The sequence below is a fragment of the Giraffa tippelskirchi genome, chromosome 1 (genome assembly GCF_054371585.1).
Source record: "Giraffa tippelskirchi isolate mGirTip1 chromosome 1, T2T-mGirTip1v1.2.pri, whole genome shotgun sequence".
Classification (NCBI taxonomy): Eukaryota; Metazoa; Chordata; class Mammalia; order Artiodactyla; family Giraffidae; genus Giraffa; species Giraffa tippelskirchi.
In genome coordinates, this window is record NC_137275.1 from 102,634,183 (window position 1) to 102,654,978 (window position 20,796).

The window sequence follows — 20,796 nt, forward strand, 5'->3', positions numbered from 1 at the left end:
TGCACAGAGAAGAGAAGGCGGAGTCCTTCCCTGGAGGTGGTCACAGCTCATGGATGAGCCAGACAGGCAGGCAGGGCACAATAGCACCTGAGCTGCCTCCATGAGGAAATGGTGTGAGGGCAGAGGAAGAGAAGCAGGTCTGCTCCCTCGTGTGGTGCCCAGGGCAGGTTGTCACCAGACTAAACACTTAACTATGGTGATGACCATCACTGCTGTCTGCAAAGGCTTTACACTGGCATGTGTCTTCATCTAGTGGTCAGGCCGTCTCTAAACTACACTGTCCATGGGCATGGCCTCTTCCTTGGAACTTGCCGTGTTTCGTCTCTTCCTTACTGAACATTCGTTTCCAAGAGGGTTTTTGGGCCACAAGATTGTTGAGTTTTCTCTAGCTTTGCCTCATGAGGAATGCTTTTCCGGTTGTTGGTGTGGTTTGTTTTTCCAGCTCTCTTTCTTGGCTTATTTTGTGAATTGGTTTCTGCCAGAGGAAGAGCTCAGAATTTGCCTTCTGGCTGAGATGTGACACTCACAGCAGCAACGCCTACCTGGATATTATGACCACATTTGCCGAAAGGGCTTTGTTATGCAGAAGACCCCTTGAAAGTACCTACCCTGTCCTTTCAGATACCCAAAGGCTATTTGCAATGAAATAGAAAACAATAACGCTCAACTTTAGTCTTACAATCCGTGGGGAGTCAGAAAAATCCCCTGGAGAAGGGAAACACTAGCCATTCCAGTATTCTCGCCTAGAGAATTCCATGGAGCGCGTAGTCCATGGAGTCGCAAAGAATCAGGCAAAATCTGATGACTGAACAACAACAATGAAGCTTCATCACTCATCAAACAGAGACAACAACAGTATTTACACAACTGTGTGCATGTTCAGTTGCTCCTTCGTGTCCACCTCTTTGCAGCCCTGTAGATTGTAGCCCCCAAGATCCTGTATCTGTGGATTTTTCAGGCAAGAATGCTGAAATGGTTTGTCATTTCCTCCTCCAGGGGATCTTCCCAGCCCAGGGATTGAACCCAAGTCTCCTGCATCTCCTACATTGGCTGGCAGGGTCTTTTCTGCTGAGCCACCTGGGAAACAAGTCATTACATCGCTGGGTTATCCTAAAATACTTAATGTAGAGTCTGGCTCTTGGGAAATTCTCACTGGTAATGTGAATATTCAGTCATCTATCATTATTGCTCATAGGATAATGGAATGGCCATGCTCACAAAAGGGAAAGAAGAGCCTTTCCAAGTCCAGTGAAATCCTTTGCCACACATATCTTTTTTAAAACTTGACTTTGAAATAAATATCAAACATAAAGACATTGGTTATGGCCACCAGAAAAGATGGAGTTGTACCAACAAGTGAGGATTCTTCTCCAAGTTCCAACATGCATGCGTTGTTTGCCTGGCACCACCCACACTTCTGTGACAGCAGCTGGGGGTCCTGCAGCTTAACTCAGTGTGGACACTGCCTATCTGCGGGTAGTGCCAGACCCCACAGGTTAAAGGCCCAACCCTATAAGACCCTTGCCCCACTTGAGACATCATTTGCAAGCCCAGATGGTCACCTACGCTCTGACCCACTGGCCACCCGTTCAGAGGTTCTAATGACTTTGGGTTCTATTAATTGGTAGAGTGGCTCACGGAACTCAGAGAAACATGTTGCCTACTAGATCACAGCTTTATTGTAAAAGGTACTAAAATTCAGGAACAGCAGATGGAAGGGGATGCACAGGACAGAGTGTGTGTGGGGGAGGCACGGAACTTCACGCTCTCCAAGCCCCGCTTTCCCCAAATCCACATGTGTTCATCAACCCAGAGCTGTCCAGACCCTGTTTGGTGGTTTTTCTGGAGGATTCATCACACAAGCACAATTGGTTAAATCACTGGCTGTTGGTGATTGCTTCGACAGGAAGCCCTTCTCGCGTTCCCAGACATGGTAGTGGGGAGGGACCGGAAGTTCCAATCCTCTAACCATGTGATTAGTTCCCCTGGCAAAAAGCCGCCCCCCTTTGGAAAAGAGGCACTCTCTGAAAAGTCATCTCATTCACCTAACAAGAGACACCTTGACTGCTGTCCCCACTTAGGAAATTCCCAGAGTTTTAGGAGCTCTGTGTCAGGACTGGGGGACAAAGACCAAAAATGTATTTCTTCTTATGAATACAAGTCACAAGGTCACAGTGACCCCAAATTTCAGTGATAATTTGGTACTATAGCTTTAAAAGGTTTTCAGCAGTTGATTGGACCTTTTTTAAAAAAAAATGTTGGGGCCACACCTCAAGGCATGTGGGCATCTTAGTTCCCCAACCAAGGATTGAACCCACACTCCCTGCATTGGAAGGCAGAGTGTTGATCACTGGACCACCAGGGAAGCCCCTGATGGGCCCTTTTTTGATCAGAATGCTCCTGTGGTGTAAACTAAAGGGTTCAAGATTTCAAAAAGCTGGAGCTGAGCATGAGCCATCTTCTTATGCTGTCTTTAGATCATAACCGACTTTTCCATGGCCCTTGCAAGCCTGAGCTTTCCCCTGAGATGAGTCAGGCCCCAAGCAGCCTGTTGCCTTCCCCTGCTCGAGACCAGAGTCTATTCAGGGGCCGCTGGGCGCAGGCAGCATGCAGGGTGTGCGCGGGTCCACGCCAGCGAGATTAGCGAGAGATGCCTGGGATGGCTCATTGCCGGGTGTGCTCTGATTACAAGAAGTGAGAGGGTTTGGGGAACAAGATAGCCTCGGAGAGAGCCCAGCCACACAACCTTGCCCACTGTGAAACAAGAAATCCATGGACTCCTTTGAATAATCAACGACCCCCAAAAGATGAAGAGTCTTAAAGTGGGATTCCTCAGCCTTGGCGTTGCTGGCATTTGATATGTTGCAGCATTTGTAAATACAACCGAAAATGTCCCCAGATGTCACCAGTGTCCCCCAGACCCCAACATTGAGGGCCAGCTGGACAGGCTGGACCAGGAGCAGGGATGAATGAAATGAAAGTTGCTCAGTCATGTCCAACTCTTTGCAACCCCATGGACTATACAGTTCATGGAATTCTCCAGGCGAGAATAATGGAGTGGGTAGCCTTTCCCTTACCAGGGGTCTTCCCAACGCAGGCATCGAACCCAGGTCCCACATTGCAGGCGGATTCTTTAGCAGCTGAGCCCCAAGGGAGGCCCAAGGGAAGACCAGGAGCAGGGATGGGAGAATGCAAAAATGCAAAAGGACAGTGAAGCAAGAGAAATGGGGGCAGAGAAGCAAGTCCGCCCTCCTGAGACGTCTGCTGGCCCGGTCATCTGCAGTTGTGACCAGGTCACGGGGGCTCAGAGGTGTGTGACCCCCTGTGCTCCCCCAGGGCCAGCGGGTGTGTGAGGCTGAGCTGCTCCGGGGGAAGTGTGGGCCTCAAGCCCCACACAGACGTGCGGCGCGAGCCTTTCTCCCGAGTCAGGAGGTTTATTGTTGAGAAGACTTCCCGTGATGAACAGGGGAAGACCGGCCTGGCTGAAGTCGCGGTCAAGGGGTGGATCTTTTTTTGTTGTCGTTTGCTGTGAGGCTCAGGCATAAAAACTTTTATTAGAGAAGTCATGATTATGTATAGATGTGTGTAATTTTGATCTGATATTCAAATATGCAAATGTTTTCTCTTTTAGTTTCTCAGCTCAGTTCAGTTGCTCGTTCGTGTCCAACTCTTTGCGACCCCATGAACAGCAGCACTCCAGGCCTCCCTGTCCATCACCAACTCCCAAAGTTTACCCAAACTCATGTCCGTTGAGTCAGTGATGCCACCTAAGCATCTCATCCTCTGTCGTCCCCTTCTCCTCCTGCCTTCAATCTTTCTCTACATCAGGGTCTTTCCAGTTGAGTCAGCTCTTCGCATCAGGTGGCCAAAATATTGGAGTTTCAGCTTCAGCATCAGTCCTTCCAATGAATATTGAGGACTGATTTCCTTTAGGATGGGCTGTTGGATCTCCTTGCAGTCTAAGGGACTCTCAAGAGTCTTCTCCAAGACCACAGTCCAAAAGCATCAAGTCTTCTGCGCTCAGCTTTCTTTATAGTCCAACTCTCGCATCCATACGTGAGTACTGGAAAAACCGCAGCCTTGACTAGATAGACCTTTGTTGAGAAAGTAATGTCTCTGCTTTTTATTTTTTTAATCAGCTTATTCATTTTAGTTGGGGGCTAATTACTTTACAGTATTGTAGTGGTTTTTACCATACATTAACATGAATCAGCCATGGGTTTACATGTGTTCCCCATCCTGAACCCCCCTCCCACCTCCCTCCCCATCCCATCCCTCTGGGTCATCCCATTGCCCCAGCCCTGAGCATTTGTCTCATGCATCGAACCTGGAATGACGTTCTGTTTCACATATGATAATGTACACGTTTCAATGCTGTTCTCTCAGATCGTCCCACCCTCACCTTCTCCCTCAGAGTCCATAAGACTGTTCTATGCCTCTTTGTCTCTTTTTCTGTCTCGCATATAGGGTTATCGTTACCATCTTTCAAATTCCATATATAGGCATTAGTATGCTGTATTGGTGCTTTTCTTTCTGGCTTACTTCACTGCATATAATGGGCTCCAGTTTCATCCATCTCAATAGAACTGGTTCAAATGTATTCTTTCTAATGGCTGAGTAATAGTCCATTGTGTATATGTACCACAGCTTCCTTATCCATTCGTCTTGTGATGGACATCTAGATTGCTTCCATGTCCTGGCTGTTATAAACAGTGCTGCAGTGAACATTGGGGTACACGTGTCTCTTTCAATTCTGGTTTCCTCGGTGTGTATGCCCAGCAGTGGGATTGCTGGGTCATATGGCAGTTGTATTCTCAGTTGTTGAAGGAGTCTCCACACTGTTCTCCATAGTGGCTGTACTAGTTTGCATTCCCACCAACAGCGTAACACCCTCTCCAGCATTTATTGCTTGTAGACTTTTGGATAGCAGCCATTCTGACTGGCGTGAAATGGTACCTCATTGTGGTTTTCATTTGCATTTCTCTAATAATGAGTGATGTTGAGCATCTTTTCATGTGTTTGTTAGCCATCTGTATGTCTTCTTTGGAGAAATGTCTGTTTAGTTCTTTGGCCCACTTTTTGATTGGGTCGTTTATTTTTCTGGAATTGAACTGAGCTGGTAGATCTTAAGGACACAGAATATTGGGAGTCCCAGATGGGGCTTCTGATACTGACGACCACAACCTGGGGGCTGGGGGTGGGGGAGGCTTAAAACAATACTAATCGATTCTCTCCCAGTTCTGGGACCAGAAGTTTATTGTATTTTCTTTATTTTTATTAAATTAGGTTATTTATCTATCTTTTAACTTTACAATACTGTATTTGTTTTGCCATACATTGACGTGAATCCACCATGGGTGTACATGTGTTCCCCTTCCGAAACCCCCCTCCCAGCCCCCTCCCCATCCCATCCCTCCAGGTCATCCCGGCGCACCGGCCCCGAGCACCCTGTATCATGCGTCGAACCTGGACTGGCGATTCGTTTCACATATGATAATTGACATGCATCAGTGCCATTCTCCCATATCATCCCGCCCTCGCCCTCTCCTATAGAGTCCATGATACTGTTCTATATATCTGTGTCTCTTTTGTTGTCTCGCATACAGGGTTATCTTTCCGATTTACTAAATTCCAAGGCGTCAGCAGGACCGGGCCCCCCGACCCAGGCTCTGGGGGAGCGTCACTTCCAGCTCTTCCAGTTTCTGGGGCTCCAGGTGTTCTTGGGTTTGGGGCCATGTGCCCCCAGCCTCGGCTTCCTACTCACATGGCCTCCTCCTCTCTGTGTGTCCTTCCTCTTCTTATAAAGACACCCAGCATTCTGCATAAGGCCCAGCTAATCCTCTATAACCTTATCTAACTTGATTTCATCTGCAAAGACCCCATTTCCGAATAAAGCCCCCCTCGCAAATATGAGGAGTTGGGATGTGGGTGTCTCTTTTGGAGGGCACCATTCACCCATCCACAAAGCTGGGCCTTTACACATGAGCGGTTATCCCAGGAGTGGGGGGAGTTCACGCAGGACCCCTCGAAGTACAGCCATGGGTGGGGGAGGCATGGCTCGTGGTTGGAAGGCTGAGCGGGGCAGGTGGTCTGGTGGGAACCAAGCTTTGAGCTGGCTGCCTGAGTGCAGGGTCCCGGGGTGTGCATCGAAGCCCCCGAGGTCGTCCAGATGCAGGTTCTGACTCAGCAGGTCCAGGTGGGCCCCACACTGCGCTTCTCACCTGCTCCCAGGGTGTATAAACTGCTGAGCCTGGTCCACGCTTGGAGGTGTGAGGAGTGTGCAGTCCTGTTTCCCAGGAGCCGTCAGAAACGTCCCCAAGGAAGGCCCCTCCCCAGTGTCCACTCAAGTCCCCGATCCCCTGTCCAGTGCCCCTGAGGTACCCCAGACAGAGGCCCGCACACCCCGCTGGGTGCCCCGCGCCAGGAACCCAGTGGAGGGGGAGGGGCGGGCCTGGAAGAAACGTGCTCATGGCTCCGTGTGTGGGGCGGATGGAGGCTGAGCCCGGCCGACGGGCTGTGCCCACAGGTGACCCACCGGCCCCCGCCCCCCGCCAGGCACTGTGGTCCCAGGGGAGCTCAGCTTGAAAACTGCTTCCCCAGCCACCCAGAGGAGGGGCCCTGGTTGTCAAATTAGGATCTGACAGCTTGATCCAGAAGACGGCCCCCGAAGTCAGTTTCACACATGAGGGTCCAGGAGGGGGTCATGTCAGAGACCCCTGGGACAGCAGATAGGATGGAAACGGTGGGGAAGGTCCTGGAGGCAGGCAGCCCAGGCCTGCCTTCTGCAGGAGCGCCTCTTCTGCCCACCCCCCACTCCTCTGTCCCTCTGATGGCATTGGGATCTGAGCCAGGGATTCCAGGAAATGGAAAAGAGCAGCTTGTGCGCCAACATGTTTCCCTGTACCTGAAACCCATCAGCATTTTTCAAGTCCAACCTCAAAGCCAGGGCGTTATTGATGTCCTAGGAATGTCTTTGTAAGCCTCCCAGAGTGCAGGCGGACACCCGGGCTGGACTCGGGAATTGAGGCCCAGGGAGCAGGCCCGGAGGTCTGGCGTCTGAGGAGCCCCAGACTTTCTGTGCGAGGGAGGACTGAAAAGCCACTCTCTGGGGCTGCCTTTCCTGCCTCCAAGGACGATAGCCTCCCCTACCGCGTTTGGGCTGAGAGTCATCCTGGGCTGGGAAGCGCTGGCTGGGAGGTCATTTTTCAGAGGCCATTGCCCAGGGGGCCCCGCGCCCAGGGAGAGCTCCCACACTGCCTGGGAACGTCAAGGCGCCCTCCACACGGCTGTTCTGTCACGTTTGCTCTGTGGGAGGGAGCTCGCGAGACTAGGCCTGTCTGCACCGTGCTCGGCTCCTGCAGGGAGAACACCGTGGGCGCCCGCCTGGATCCCGGGCCTAGGGGCCCCAACCGGCATTTTTCTCCTGGGAAGGCCACACGCGGAGCGGCCCAGCAATGCCTTTGGAGCCATCCCGTGGCTGTTTGCTTTCGTCTGCCGGAGCTAGCTTTGCTCCCCTCAGCGGCGTTGGACAGGGCCGGGGTAGGCCCGCCACCCCTCGCCGGGGGGCCCCTGGGAAGTGCGGGCTGGCCTTGGCCAGGGGACACCGGCATGGCACACGGACCTCTCCGCCATACTCACCTGGCCTCCTGCCCCATGGGAGGACGCGTTGCCCTAGCACTATCTTTGCAAGGCTCCCAGAGTGCAGGCAGTCACCCGGGCCTGACTCGCGAATTGAGACCCTGGGAGGAGGCCCGGAGGTCTGGGATCTGAGGAGCCCCACACTTGCTGGGCGAGGGAGGACTGAAAACCCACTCTCTCGGGCTGCCTTTCCGGCCTCCAAGGAAGATAGCCTCCCCTGCCAACTTCGGGCTGAGTGTCACCCCGGGCTGGGAAGCACTGGCTGGGAGGTCATTTTTCAGGGGCCATGGCCCCTGGGGCCCCGCGCCCAGGGAGGGCTCCCACACTGACCGGGAACTTCAAGGCACCCTCAAAAAGGCTGTTCTGTCACGTTTGCTCTGCAATACTAGGCCTGTCTGCACCGTGCTCGGCTCCTGCGGTGAGAACACCGTGGGCGCCCGCCTGCATCCCGGGATTTTCTCCTTAGGCTTTTAGTTACATCATTTTGCAAGAGGTACGGACTGACATATGCAACACTTAAAAAGACGTTAGTTGAAATTCTTGTTTTATATAAGGCCTGTGCTGATCTACAGATCTTCCTTGGTGGCTTGCTAAGTTGCTTCAGTCGTGTCCGACTCTGTGCGACCCCATGGACTGCAGCCTACCAGGCTCCTCCGTCCATGAGATTTTCCAGGCAAGAGTACTGGAGTGGGGTGCCATTGCCTTCTCCGCCCTGGTGGCTTAGCGGTAAAGAAACTGCCTGCCAAGGAAGACACGCTGGCTTGATCCCTGGGCGGGGAGGATCCCTTGGAGAAGAAAATAGCAACCCATTCCAGTATTCTTGCCTGGGAAATCACATGGGCAGAGGAGCTTGGAGGCTACAGTCCATGGGGTCACAAAGAATCGGACATGAGTTAGCGACTAAAACAAACCACAGTGCTGATTTGTGAATACGATGGCCATGAGCCAGGTTCCCTAATTGTCTTCCTTTCCCTTTTCGTGTTGTTTCCAGATGGGGGAAATCAGGTCATTGGCAGGCATCCCCCTGGAGTGATTGCAGCGTCTCTGCTGGTGTTTCATTCAGCATTTGGAAAGATCTGGAAAGTCATCTGCCCCCCTTCCCTAGCCAACAAACCTCTGACAAATCTGTAGTCAGTTTCTTTCATGACTTGCCTGTAAGAAAGAATTGTTCTGATCCTTTAGAAGCAAGATTTTGCTACATTTGAGCAGTAGTTTTGGTAAAGGACTAATTTAGGGTTGCAAAAATATAGATGTCATCTATGTTTTGTCTCTGCCTCAGCATTACTGACTCATTCCTTTATGAGCCCAATTGATACAATAGTTTACAGAGATTCACAAGAATGCTAACATTTCCACTTAACAGAGGAAGACAAACGGGCTGATGCTGCTGTTTAGTCACCGAGTTGTGTCCTACTTTTTGTGACCCCAGGTACTGTAGCCCGCCAGGCTCCTCTGTCTATGGGATTCTCCAGGCAAGAATACTGGAGTGGATTGCCATGCCCTCCTCCAGGAGTTCTTCCTGATCCAGAAATCGAACATGCGCCTGCCTCATTGGCAGGTGAATTCTTTACCACTGAGCCATCAGGGAAGCTGAAAGCCATACTGGGACAGAGACAAATGCAAACAGCCCCCAAAGCAGCTCATTTCCTCTTTCGTCTTGGCAGCTCTGCACAGGGCCGGGTCGTGGATCTGAGTTTGCTCAAAAGAAGAGTCAAGTGACCCTGCCGCTGGGCTACGGAGGCCCCCCTTTCATGACAACCCCCTCACCCCAAGCATTTCTCTCATTTCTTCTTTGCTGACATGTCCCCCTCCGCCGCCGATCACACGTGGCAGTATATCACTGGGTGACCCGCTCTACCTTCATGGCGTGCCACAGCTCGTGGGCATCATATGAGGGTGGGGGGTACATGAGGCCGACCATGACGTCCTTGAAGTGATTGGAAAGCTTCTTCTTCAAGTCCCCAACCAGGTCCTGTGCAGGGAAAGCAAGTACTTGCATTACACCACTTCCCAAGTTTGCGGGGAAAATGGGATAATTGCAGAAAGTCTTCTAGCAGGATTCCCTTCTCCTTGCCCCTTCACATGATAGCTAGTTTGGTTTGGATTCACACGTGTGTACATGGGTTACATGAGAGGATGGACTTGAGGGTTTGAAAATGAGTGATGTGGTCATACCTCCACACCAGACGTCATCTGTATGGATATTCTAGTTACACAATCACAGAACCATGATCCTTCTTTAATCCCAACACAACCCCTCTTCTGAGCCTATAAATAAAAGTTAAAATCTGAAAAGCTTAAAATAAATAAAAGTTGAAACTGAAAGCATTTCAGTAGGGAGTATAATAGTTTTGTGTGGAATTAATGAAATATTAGTCCTTAAAGAAAATATGCATTTTATCATTATAGCAGTGTCTTTTAGTAAAGAGTTCCGGTTATACTGTTGCCAAAAAGCTTGTGTAAATGAGTTAAGTAAGCAGTCTTGGAACTTTCTTCAAATAGTCACCTGAAAAAGAAAAACAAGCATGCTAGATTTTAGCCCTTGAAATACAGGTATAAAGGCGTGAAACTGATGGTTTTCCTTTAGTTTTCATTTCACTCATATAGAGTAGATGTTTAAAAACAAAAAATATGCACAATTTATGTTTTCTAGGGTTATAAAGACATCTGAAAGATTTTTTAAATGTACCATTTCTTGTTAAAATGTACAGTATATATTCAGTTATATGTTAAAATATGCAACAGTTTAGTTATGAGATGATTCACTAAGATAATTCAATAAGGCACAATAAGCTTTGTTACAGTACAAAACAAAATTGTCATAATTTTCATTTTATTTGCTATAATCTGGCAGTATATTTCCTGTGTTTCTTTTTTAGCAAAAAAGGCATCAGCCACAAGGTGTTAATTGGCAACACAGAGAATGTTTGCTCAGGTCAAGGCAGTTTGTCTAATGTCTGGAGTTGTGGCTGGTCTTGGAGTATATATAAGACTTATAAGATCGCCTCCTCATGGAGCTGGTATTCCAGTCAATTCCCTCATCTTTTGCCATCAACTGTTTCTAATTTCTGTAACAGACTGTCCTGGTGTGCTGTCAGGAGGCAGGCAAAAGCAATGATAAAGCCGTTGTGAACACATGAGCTTGTGAAGACTTTGTTCTCCTGCCCACATGAGCTCAGCACATCGTTTTGAAGGAAAGGCAGCAGTGGAGTCAGTGGGTTTTTATTTCTACTTTTTCTCAGACAAGATGGTAGGAGCTGGAGAAAAACAACACACAATCTCTGTTTTCAAGAGGATCCACATCCATAAACATCCCAGACATAATGCGAGTGAAAATGCGAGCTAATGCTTTGGAAGGCTCTGGTCATCATTTTTCACATCATAAGATCCTAAACAGTAGTTCAAGAGGGTTCTAAAAATTCAGATAAGAGATGAGAATGGCCTTACAGGCCTAGGGACACAAGACAGTCAGACAAGGGAGAAGTTGCTTTGGGATGGGCGTTCAGAAGTCACTTCTGATAGTTAACTTTATTCACTTTTGCTGGGCCATTAACATTGTTCTAGATGTTTCTGTGAAGGTGTTTTTAGATGATTTACGTTTAAATCAGTGGACTTCAAGTCAAGCGAATTGCCCTCCACAGTGTGGGTGAGGCTCCTTCAGTCAGCTGAAGACTTTCCCTCAAGAGTTCTGCCAGCAGCTGATCCTTGACACCGGGCTCCTACCCCCTCTGAGCCTCCAGTTGGCCTGCGTCTCGGCTGGCCTGCCCTGTGGATTGTGGCCTGTCCACCTCACAGTCATGTAGCTAATCCCTCACATCGCCCTCCCTCTCGGTGGCGGTGGGCATCCTTCCGACAGCGAGGACTTTGCATAGTCAGAACAGCATGAGGGTGACACGTTTCCTGCGGCACGGCTCATGACTTGTCTCTCGGGTGAGTTTACTCTCCCACTGCAGCAAAATCAACTGCGAACTAATAATAAAGATGGATCTGGGCAATCCCAGATACTTTATTTAGTGAACCTGAAAATGTAACACGTCAAAATATGTGACATGCAGCTGAGACAGTAATTGAACATCCATTTTAGCTTTAAATATTTATATTAGAAGAGAAACAGTCAGTCAATGACCTAATCTTCCACCTCAAAACTAGAAAGAGAAGAATATATTAAATCCAGTATAAGAAGGGAGGAAATGACAGGGTGGAGTGCAGACTGTGATGGATTACTGTAACTGTATTACACATGTATGAAACATATATTCATATATTTTAAATTTTAAAAAAGGGAGGAAATGAGAATACGATCATAATTCAATGAAATAGAAAATTAATAAATACTTAAACTGTCAATGAAATCAAAACCTAATTTCTGAATGTTAATAAAATTCTAATTAGACTGAAAAGAAAAAAGAAAATGCAAAAATATTGGCAATGTAAGAGTAGCATATACATATAAAACAAAAAAAAAGCATACACAAATACTACAGATATTAAAGGAAAAAAGAATATTATGAACACATTTATACCACTATATATATTTTTAGTTGAAATATAATTTATTTACAATGTTGTGTTAGTTTCAGGTGATTCAGATATATATATATATATATATATGTTTATATGTTCTTTCTCATAATCTATCTCTTAGGTTATTACAAAATATTGACTAAATTTCCCTGTGCTATACAGTAGGTCCTTGTTGTTTACCTATTTTATATATAGTGATGTGTTTATGTTAATCCCATCCTGCTAATTTATCCCCCCCTGTTCTCCGTGCATGTGAGTCTGTTCTCCATTCGTGTGAGTCTGATCTCCGTGCCCGTGAGTCTGTTCTCTGTGTCCGTGAGTCTCTTTTCTGTGCATGTGAGTCTGTTCTCCATGAGTGTGAGTCTGTTCTCCGTGTGTATGAGTCTATTTCTGGTTTGTAGATAAGTTCATTTGTGTCATATTTCAGATTGTACATATAAGTGATATCATACAGTGTCTGTCTTTCTCTATCTGACTGGTTTCACTAAGCGTAATGTTCTCCGGGTCTCTCTATGTTGCTGCAAGTGGCATGATGTCATTGCTGTTTATGGCTGAGCAATGTTCCATACGCATACCACAGACACATTCCGCATCTTTATCCACTCCTCTGTCCATGGACACCTAGGTTGCTTCCACGTCCTGGCTATTGTGAACACTGGGGTGCGCGTGTCTTTTTGAATTATGCCATCATCATAAAGCCTGAAATACTCAGCATCTGTAGGTCATTCCTGTCACCTGGCTGCTGCATCCCTAGGGACCGCCTGTGGCTGTGTCACAGACAGGAGAGCAGAGCTGAGGCTCAGTTCCCTTCTGCACTCCTGATGGGAATAGGAATGGTGCAGCGTCTACAGAGAACAGCATGGAAGCTCCTCAGAAAACTAAACATACAACTACCATATGACCCTGCGATCCCACTCCTGGGCATATATCTGGAGAAAAACATAAAGATACACCACTATAGTTGAAAATTTAGTTGAAAAGTATAAATTTGTTGACAGCCACATATTACCAAAATAGGACAAGGAGAATTTCCAACTCAATCTAAATTTCCTTATATTAACGAAAAACAAAACCAAACCAGATTCACAAGTAATCCACCCTCTTTAATCTCTAGACCCAAGTGGAGTCACTTCATAACATCTATGACACATTTTAATGTAGAAGTAAAATCATCTCTACACAGTATTGTGTAGAAAGCAGAGGGTGAAAGAAGACTTCTCAATTTATGCAACTATTATTGCCCTAATACTCCAATAAAAAAAAAAAATGAAATCCAGTGCTGTGCCTGGGTTTAAAGGGCGGCAGACCGAAACGTTAGAATCAGCAATTCTTTGCGAGCCTTCCTCTGGCCCTCAGGGCAGCTGATTGTTTCTTTGGCACTGCAGCTCCACCCCTGAGTTTATTGCACTGGATGAATGACCATATTACAGGAATGTTTGCCCCCCTCCCCAAGTCTGTCTCAGGCTTCTCAGGTGGCTCAGCGGTACAGAATCTTCCTGGCAATGCAGGAGAGGTGGGGTTGATCCCTGGGTTGAGAAATTGCCCCCGGAGAAGGAAACGGCAACCCACTCCAGTCTTCTTGCCTGGGAAAGCCTAAGGACAGAGGAGCCTGGCGGGCTACAGTCCATGGGGTAGCAAAGAGTTGGACATGACTGAGCGACTAAACAACAAGAAACGGCTTTATCACAAATGTTGCCAAATTTGGCCGAGTGCTGAGTGGTCAGATGTGCAGAGTTTATGGTGTATACCCGGTATAAATGAACCTGTAACAAGTTGAAGAATGAAGGAATGAACGTGGGAGGAGAAAGCCCTGAAGTTACTGATTAAACGTAAAACATACAGGCAATGGCTTGGGCATGGCAAAATCCTCCATTTGATCTTCAGTCACTTCTGGGGTCCCTATCCCTCCCGAACATTCGTAACAGCATCTTCCCCTTACTTCACCTGTGATCGCTGTGGGCTCTGACCCGGAACACCTGCGCCGGTTCCACTGCCCGGTGAGGTTCGGCGCGGCCGCAAGATGGCGCTGGGGAGCTGCGCGCGGGAGCGCGGGGGTGCGCGGGTGCGTGTGTGCGCGTGGCTATAGCACACGGATTTGATAAGGGACCTAGAGGAAGCTGGAGCACTGCGGTGAAAAAGACTGCCGGTGGCGCCCGGGCGGGAGGTGGCCTGGGTTCAGCCCGGGCCGAGCGTCAGCTGCGAAGTGGGCGACTCACCTGTGTGCCCCGTCTGGTCTGTACAGTGAGGACGGCTCCCACCTCAGCGTTGAGCTTTCTAGACAATGTTTGCTCAGGTGAAGTCCTTAACATGTTTTCTGGCTGCTATGAGGCACTGAAAATGTCTTTTTTCCCAAAATATATTAGGTAATTTGCTGTAGGTTTAAAATGGTGGGTACTAGCTGTGTCCTCTCTCCCCTCTTTTTTCTTTCTCTCCACCTCATTAGTTGTCTGTTCCCTTATATATCTCACAGCCTTTCCAGTATCCAGTTGTCAGTGATTCCATGGTCTCTAACTTACGAATGCATCCCCAAATTGACGATTTCATGCCCAGTTACCGCTGCAGCCTCGGCCTTTCGTGGTCATCGCTCCTGCGGTCAGTGCCCAGGCCTCCAGAGCGCCCCGTTCTGCCCTCCCGTTTGCCCTCCCAGCGCACCTGGCAGGTGACCCTGGAACATGCACATCAGCTAGTCACTTCTCTGCAGAAAGGCCCTTCCCCACTCCAAACGCCAGGACGAATTACAGCTACGTTTGTGCAGCTCAGCTCAGAATACAGCAAAGATGCAGGTGTTCTGTGTGACGGTCTCCAGGGCGCTGGATGGGCCCGCGGTGGACACATCCCTGCCCTCACCTCCGGCCGCTGCCATCCCTGCTCCCTATCCGTTCCACCCCGCCGCCGGCTTCCTGCAGCTCCTGGGTCTGCAGGCCCCTCCCTCAGGGCCCCAGCTTCCCATTCCTGTTACCTGCATGTTCTTTTGTTGTCTGTGCTGGCTGCCTACTTCATAGAGCCTGCTCTCATCACCGTTGACAGTATGCCCCGGCCCCAGTACTGTTTCTCGCCCGGCTTGATCTTTTCTCCAGAGCACTAGTTCATTCTAACATGATACGCGTGCGTGTGTGTGTGTTGCTTCAGTCCTGTCTGACTCTTTGTGACCTATGGACTGTAGCCCGCCAGGCTTCCCTGTCCTTGGCATTTCCCAGGCAAGAATACTGGAGGGGGTTGCCCTTTCCTTCTCCAGGGGATCTTCCTGACCCAGGGATTGAACCCGCATCTCTGAAGTCTCCTGCATTGGCAGGCGGGTTCTTTGCCACTAGCACCACCTGGGAAGCTCGCTGTAGTGGTGGCTTGTTTTTCAGGACATCAGAAGACAGTACTTTCATTAGGGAAAACAGATATTGAGTAACATGTTGAAGTAGCCAAACTTCTCAAGTTCAGAGCAGAGCCTTCACCTGCGTTGTCTAGTCAGTGTTTTAAATGCTCTCCGGAGGGACAGACACAGCGTTGCAGATGCAGTCTTCACAGGGTGCCTTTCCGCAGCCTGCCTGCTGCTCTTTCCTGTTTGCCAAAGACTCGCCCCAAAGGGACTCCTTGGGCCTCACAGCCTGGGCCTAAACTAGGCTGATGAGTGGATGCCCTTCAAGTGGATCTGTTGGAGCTGCAGGTGGGCCGTGTCGCAGCAGCTCCGACAGCTCCACTTCAACTAAAAGTGACATGGTGGTTCCCTTTTCTTTCTTCCTTTCACCTTTACCTAACTGTGTGCGCTCAGGGCAAGACACAGGATGGCCAGCACTCTGCTTGTTGGAATATGTTTTTAACTTCTATCACTTTTCCTGCTGTTGTAAAAAAAAATACTTGCTCTTGAAGCCATGTTGTAGACCTGTACCAAGTGTGACTTAGAAGTTGTCTTAATTCTGCCCACCCCAATAGTCATCATGTAAACCCTCGGGAAATTTTATGTTACATTAGAAAAACACTTGTGCAAACTGCTTTGTCACTGTGCAGTGGTAAGTAAATGTTTAAAAAATGTATTTACTTATATTGACATGTAGTTGATTTACAATGTTGTATTAGTTTCAGGTATAAAGCAGGGTGATCCGTTATAGGTTGCTGCAAGATATTCAATAGAGTTCCCTGTGCTATACAGTAAACCGGTGTTGTTTATCGGTTTTATTTACAGTGGGATCTATCTGTTAATCCCAGACTCCTAATTTATCCCCCGCACCTTTCCCCTTTGATACCATATGTTTGTTTTCTATGTCTGTGAGTCTGTTTCTGTTTTCTATGTAGATTCATCTGTATTACTTTTAAGGATTCTATGTTTAAGTGATATCATATGGTATTTCTCTTTCTCTGTTACTTCTTTTGGTATGATAATATCTCTAAGTCCATCCATGTTGCTCCAAATGGCTTTATTTCATTTTTTTTTATGGCTGAGCAATATTCCATTGTACATATGTACATATCACATCTTCTTTATCCATCCTTCTGTCATTGGACATTTAGGTTGTCTTAGATATAAAAGTCACATCTTGGCTATTGTATGCTGCTATGGACACTGGGATGCATGTAGCTTTTCAAATTAGAGTTTTCTCCAGATGTATGCCCAGGAGTGGGATTACTGGATCATATGATAACTGTTTGTTTAAGGAATCTCCATACTGCTCTGCATAGTGGCTGCGCCAGTTTGTATTCTAGAATATTACTTCAGGTGAATTTGCCTCCTCTAGGAACCACTGTCAGATTGCCCAGCCCTTCAGCTGGGACAGACCTCCCCAGCCCAGGGGCATCTTGGGTCCCAGGTTCCACTGTACTGGGGAGAACTGCTCTGGGTCAAGGTCTGGAGTGACCGCATCCCTTACGCTGACCAGTGTGTCAGTGGTGTTCCAAGGCTCCTCTCGTGTGTCTCGGGACTAGTGTCAGCAGCTCGTCTATCGTAAACTATCAAATAGTAAGAAGTATTTGTGAAATGTGCCCAGAACTGTACCTTATTCAGCAGCTAAGAGAGTAATTTCCTCTCATCTTTCTTACTCATGTTCATAAAAATCAATGGTTGGCATACAGGAAATCTATCAGCTCTCCCACAGGAAGGGAAAGCTGGCCTTGTCCAGGTGGAAGAAGTCATTCTGAACGTGAGCAGTGGGGGAGGTCAGGAAGCCATCCCCAAGGTCCAGCAAGCTGACTGGGGGGCAGCCAGAGGAAGAAATGAAGGAAAAGGGAAATTTAGGCAGTTTGTCGGTGTTTTTTTTTTCCCTGTTAAGTGTACCCTAATGGGATTTTTTTTCCTCCTTTGGATTTACAGGCAGAGTGGACTTCTGTGAATGCAGTTCCTGTTCTGTATCAGACCCTGGCTGGACCCGGTCCCTGACTCCAGGAGGTGAAGGCTGAGGGGCGGGAGGTAAGGTCAGTCCGCACACCTGGCGTGGAGGGAGGGGCAGAGAGCCAGGCCTGTGCGCCGGCAGCAGAGGATGTGGTATAGCAGTCTCGGGGGTGTGTGTCTGCGGTGGCCTGAGTGTGTAGGTCCCGGGGAGAGTGCACGGAGTCCTGGCCGCTCAGTTTGCAGACCTGCAGGGCCTCCTCTTGATGCAGTGGGCAGAGCAGGAGGTGGCCAGCCCAGCTTGAGGGTCAGAGTGCAGATGCTGTGGACTTGGTGAGAGGGGTGGGAGGATGGATTGAATTTGGTGCACAGATGGGTATTTTGCGGGGGGATCGAGATTAATGCTCTGGTATTAAAGCGGGACAGTAGAGTTTTAGGTTTGGACTCCTCCTGCCTTCAGTTTAGGGATAGCCAGGGTAAGGTCCTGGGGCAGCAGCTTGGGGCGGGGCACCATTTCCACATCCATCTGGATACCACGTGGCGATGCCCAAATCAGAACCGTGTGAGCCAGGGACCCGTGGCAGTAAAAGTGACTAGGAGACTGACTAACTGACCTGATGGGATCTGAGAGCCGAGGGGCCCCACTAGGCTCCTCTGAGGGTCCTCAAGCTCTCTGGAGGCCTGGGACGCTAGCACAGGGGGTCTGACCACTCTGAGACCTTGGGCGTGTGGTAAGGCCTCTTCCCTGGAGGATCTGGTGTCTAAGAAGGTGCAAACACCTCGTTTCTTAGTTTTTTTTCTCGGTCTGTTTTAGGGCCATTTTGTAGAAAGTGATAAAGTATTGCTTTTACTCAAGTTAACCTCATCTACGAAAGGCACAGATGTACGTAAACTTTTGGGATATGAACTTACTGAAAATGACCTCTCTTACGGCAGTATGCATATTGCAGCAATATTGGGTGACTGATGCTGCAACTTCTATACCTTTTTTTTTTTTAATAAATTTATTTATTTTAGTTGGGGGCTAATTACTTTACAATATTGTAGTGGTTTTTGCCATACATTGACATGAATCAGCCATGGGTTTACATGTGTTCCCCATCCTGAACCCCCCTCCCACCTCCCTCCCCATCCCATCCCTCTGGGTCATCCCATTGCCCCAGCCCTGAGCATTTGTCTCATGCATTGAACCTGGAATGGTGTTCTGTTTCACATATGATAATATACATGTTTCAGTGCTATTCTCTCAGAACGTCCCACCCTCACCTTGTCCCTCAGAGTCCATAAGACTGTTCTATGCATCTGTGTCTCTTATTCTGTCTCGCATATAGGGTTATCGTTACCATATTTCAAATTCCATATATATGCATTAGTATACTGTATTGGTGTTTTTCTTTGTGGCTCACTTCACTCTGTATAATGGGCTCCAGTTTCATCCATCTCAATAGAACTGATTCAAAGGCATTCTTTTTAATGGCTGAGTAATATTCCATTGTGTATATGTAGCACAGCTTCCTTATCTGTTCGTCTGCTGGATGAACATCTAGGTTGCTTCCATGTCCTGGCTATTGTACACAGTGCTGCTTGTGTAGCTTTTACGTTCTCTTTCAAAGGAAAACTACTCCGGGTGTCACAGGAACATAAGAAAAGGAGCAGTTTTACCTGGAAGAAAAACAACAACTGGTTTCCTACTACGGTTTAATTCAGCTAATTTCATGAGCAGTGGTGGCCTTTTAGATGTCATTCATTCCAAAGCAGAGAACACCTTTGTTTTGTGTACTGTGGTTGTTCAGAGCCTGAGGTTTGGAGATGGAGTAAATCTTTAAGAACTAGTCTTACAGAGAAAGAGTTATGGTGGTATTTCATCGATAATGGTCAGGTGACAAAAAGTAATTGCTATTCCAGGTCCTTTTGGACTGAAGAGTTTTCATTCTTAATCTGTGGTTTAAGTGCACAAAAGAGGAGAGAAATCCTTAATGGCACCTGCTTTGAAACCAGTGCATGATTCCGTAAAGTACTCTGGACGGTTCTATTGCCTGAAATTATTTTTGAGCACCATTCTTTTCTAATGGTCTCTAACTGCAGCTTTGGGAGGAAAAGCTAGTGGGGAAGCCACTTGGATAGAGATGTGGGTGAGGACCTCAGGAGAACTGCAGGAAAAGATCTTATTTCTGGGCCTGGATCATTAGCTCTATGTGCCTTCCCTGGAGCTGAACATGGGGTGTTCCCAGGCAGTGCCTAATTGGACCAGTTGGTAGTGTTGGGCTGTGAGAGCTTGTACTTTATGAAGCTGAATGATTTCTAAGAAAGGGCTGGTGGGGTCACACATCATGTGCCGGCACTTCTGATGTGTCTCTTTCCCACATCCTGTGCAACACGTTTGAGGTAGAGGAACTGTCTCGAATGTTCAGTGAAGTCGGACACCTTTGTGATCAGAGACTGGAGAGCCCAGACCCTGTGCGGAGGTGTCTCAGAAGTTTGCCTGGAAACGGGAGGGGTTGGGGGGACTCACCCGGCCGAAGGCACCCAGGTAAGCCTCAGCGATGAGCAGCCTCTGGGCGTTGCAGCGCTGGGTCAGGATGTCGATCAGCAGGTCCTTGTCACAGCCTGGAAGAGAGTTGTGTTGGAGAGTGAGTGAGTGCTGTGGGTGCCACACTGCAGGTAGGGAGAGCCCACGGTGCAGGGGCCAAGGCCAGTGGGCCAGCTCGTCCCCTGGTGCTCCCAGTGGAGGGAGAAGGCCCAACGTGAGTGGAAGTTTCAGGGTACCCCTGCCGTGGCCGAGGTGCCTTCCGTCTCCCCCTCTCCTGCTGCTACAGACTTTTCTTTTAAAAGATTCAATACAAATAGAGGGGAGGAGAGAATGTGGCCTTTCTTCCATCCCCCTCCTACCCCACCAGCAAAAGGCTTCCCTGATCTCCACACGGATCCAGTTTGAACAGACCCCATGTCCTTCTCACCACACGGCTCTGAATGATTTACAATGTGCGTTGAGAGGAAAGTCACTGCTCTGGTCCTGCTGACAGCAGGTGAGACCACCAGGGTCCCTCTCTGTTTTGGAGAAAGAATTCCCCGCAGAAATGGAGTGAAGCAGGCACAGAGGTTATTGGCAGCACAGTTCATGCAAAGGGAACAAAGAAGCAGTTCATGTAGAGCAGGAGCAAAGCGGACACACAGACCCAGAGAAGACAGCAGGCAACGTCCCTAGTGAGGAGTGTGCCAGAGACGGGATTTAAATCACTAATGTGGGGCACTTCTTCCAGGGCTGTGTTCCACTCTGGCCAGGTATCTTGCCTCTTTCCCCACATGTGACCTGTCCCAGGGCC

The 20,796-nt window shown here is 48.5% G+C and overlaps 2 protein-coding genes and 2 long non-coding RNA genes across 3 annotated transcripts in view; 2 read left to right on the top strand and 2 right to left on the bottom strand.

Moving 5' to 3' along the window:
* Positions 1-15,255, bottom strand: part of LOC145505679 (uncharacterized) — a 50,792-nt gene extending 35,537 nt beyond the window's left edge. The window contains exons 1-2 of the long non-coding RNA XR_014053202.1: positions 15,122-15,255; positions 9,406-9,610 (exon numbers count right to left, since the gene is read on the bottom strand). This is a non-coding gene — a long non-coding RNA (uncharacterized LOC145505679). The remainder of the gene's footprint in view (positions 1-9,405; positions 9,611-15,121) is intronic.
* Positions 1-20,796, top strand: part of LOC145505566 (liprin-alpha-1-like) — a 488,322-nt gene that overhangs the window by 274,544 nt on the left and 192,982 nt on the right.
* LOC145505709 (uncharacterized) lies at positions 10,455-15,109 on the bottom strand. The gene is made up of 2 exons (XR_014053226.1): positions 14,107-15,109; positions 10,455-11,657 (listed from the first exon to the last, which is right to left on the bottom strand). It is a non-coding gene; the product is annotated as an uncharacterized LOC145505709 (long non-coding RNA).
* Positions 17,463-20,796, top strand: part of LOC145504994 (olfactory receptor 4A47-like) — a 114,244-nt gene continuing 110,910 nt past the window's right edge. The window contains exon 1 of the mRNA XM_081486664.1: positions 17,463-17,554. The gene's annotated coding sequence lies outside the window, so the exon portion shown is untranslated. The remainder of the gene's footprint in view (positions 17,555-20,796) is intronic.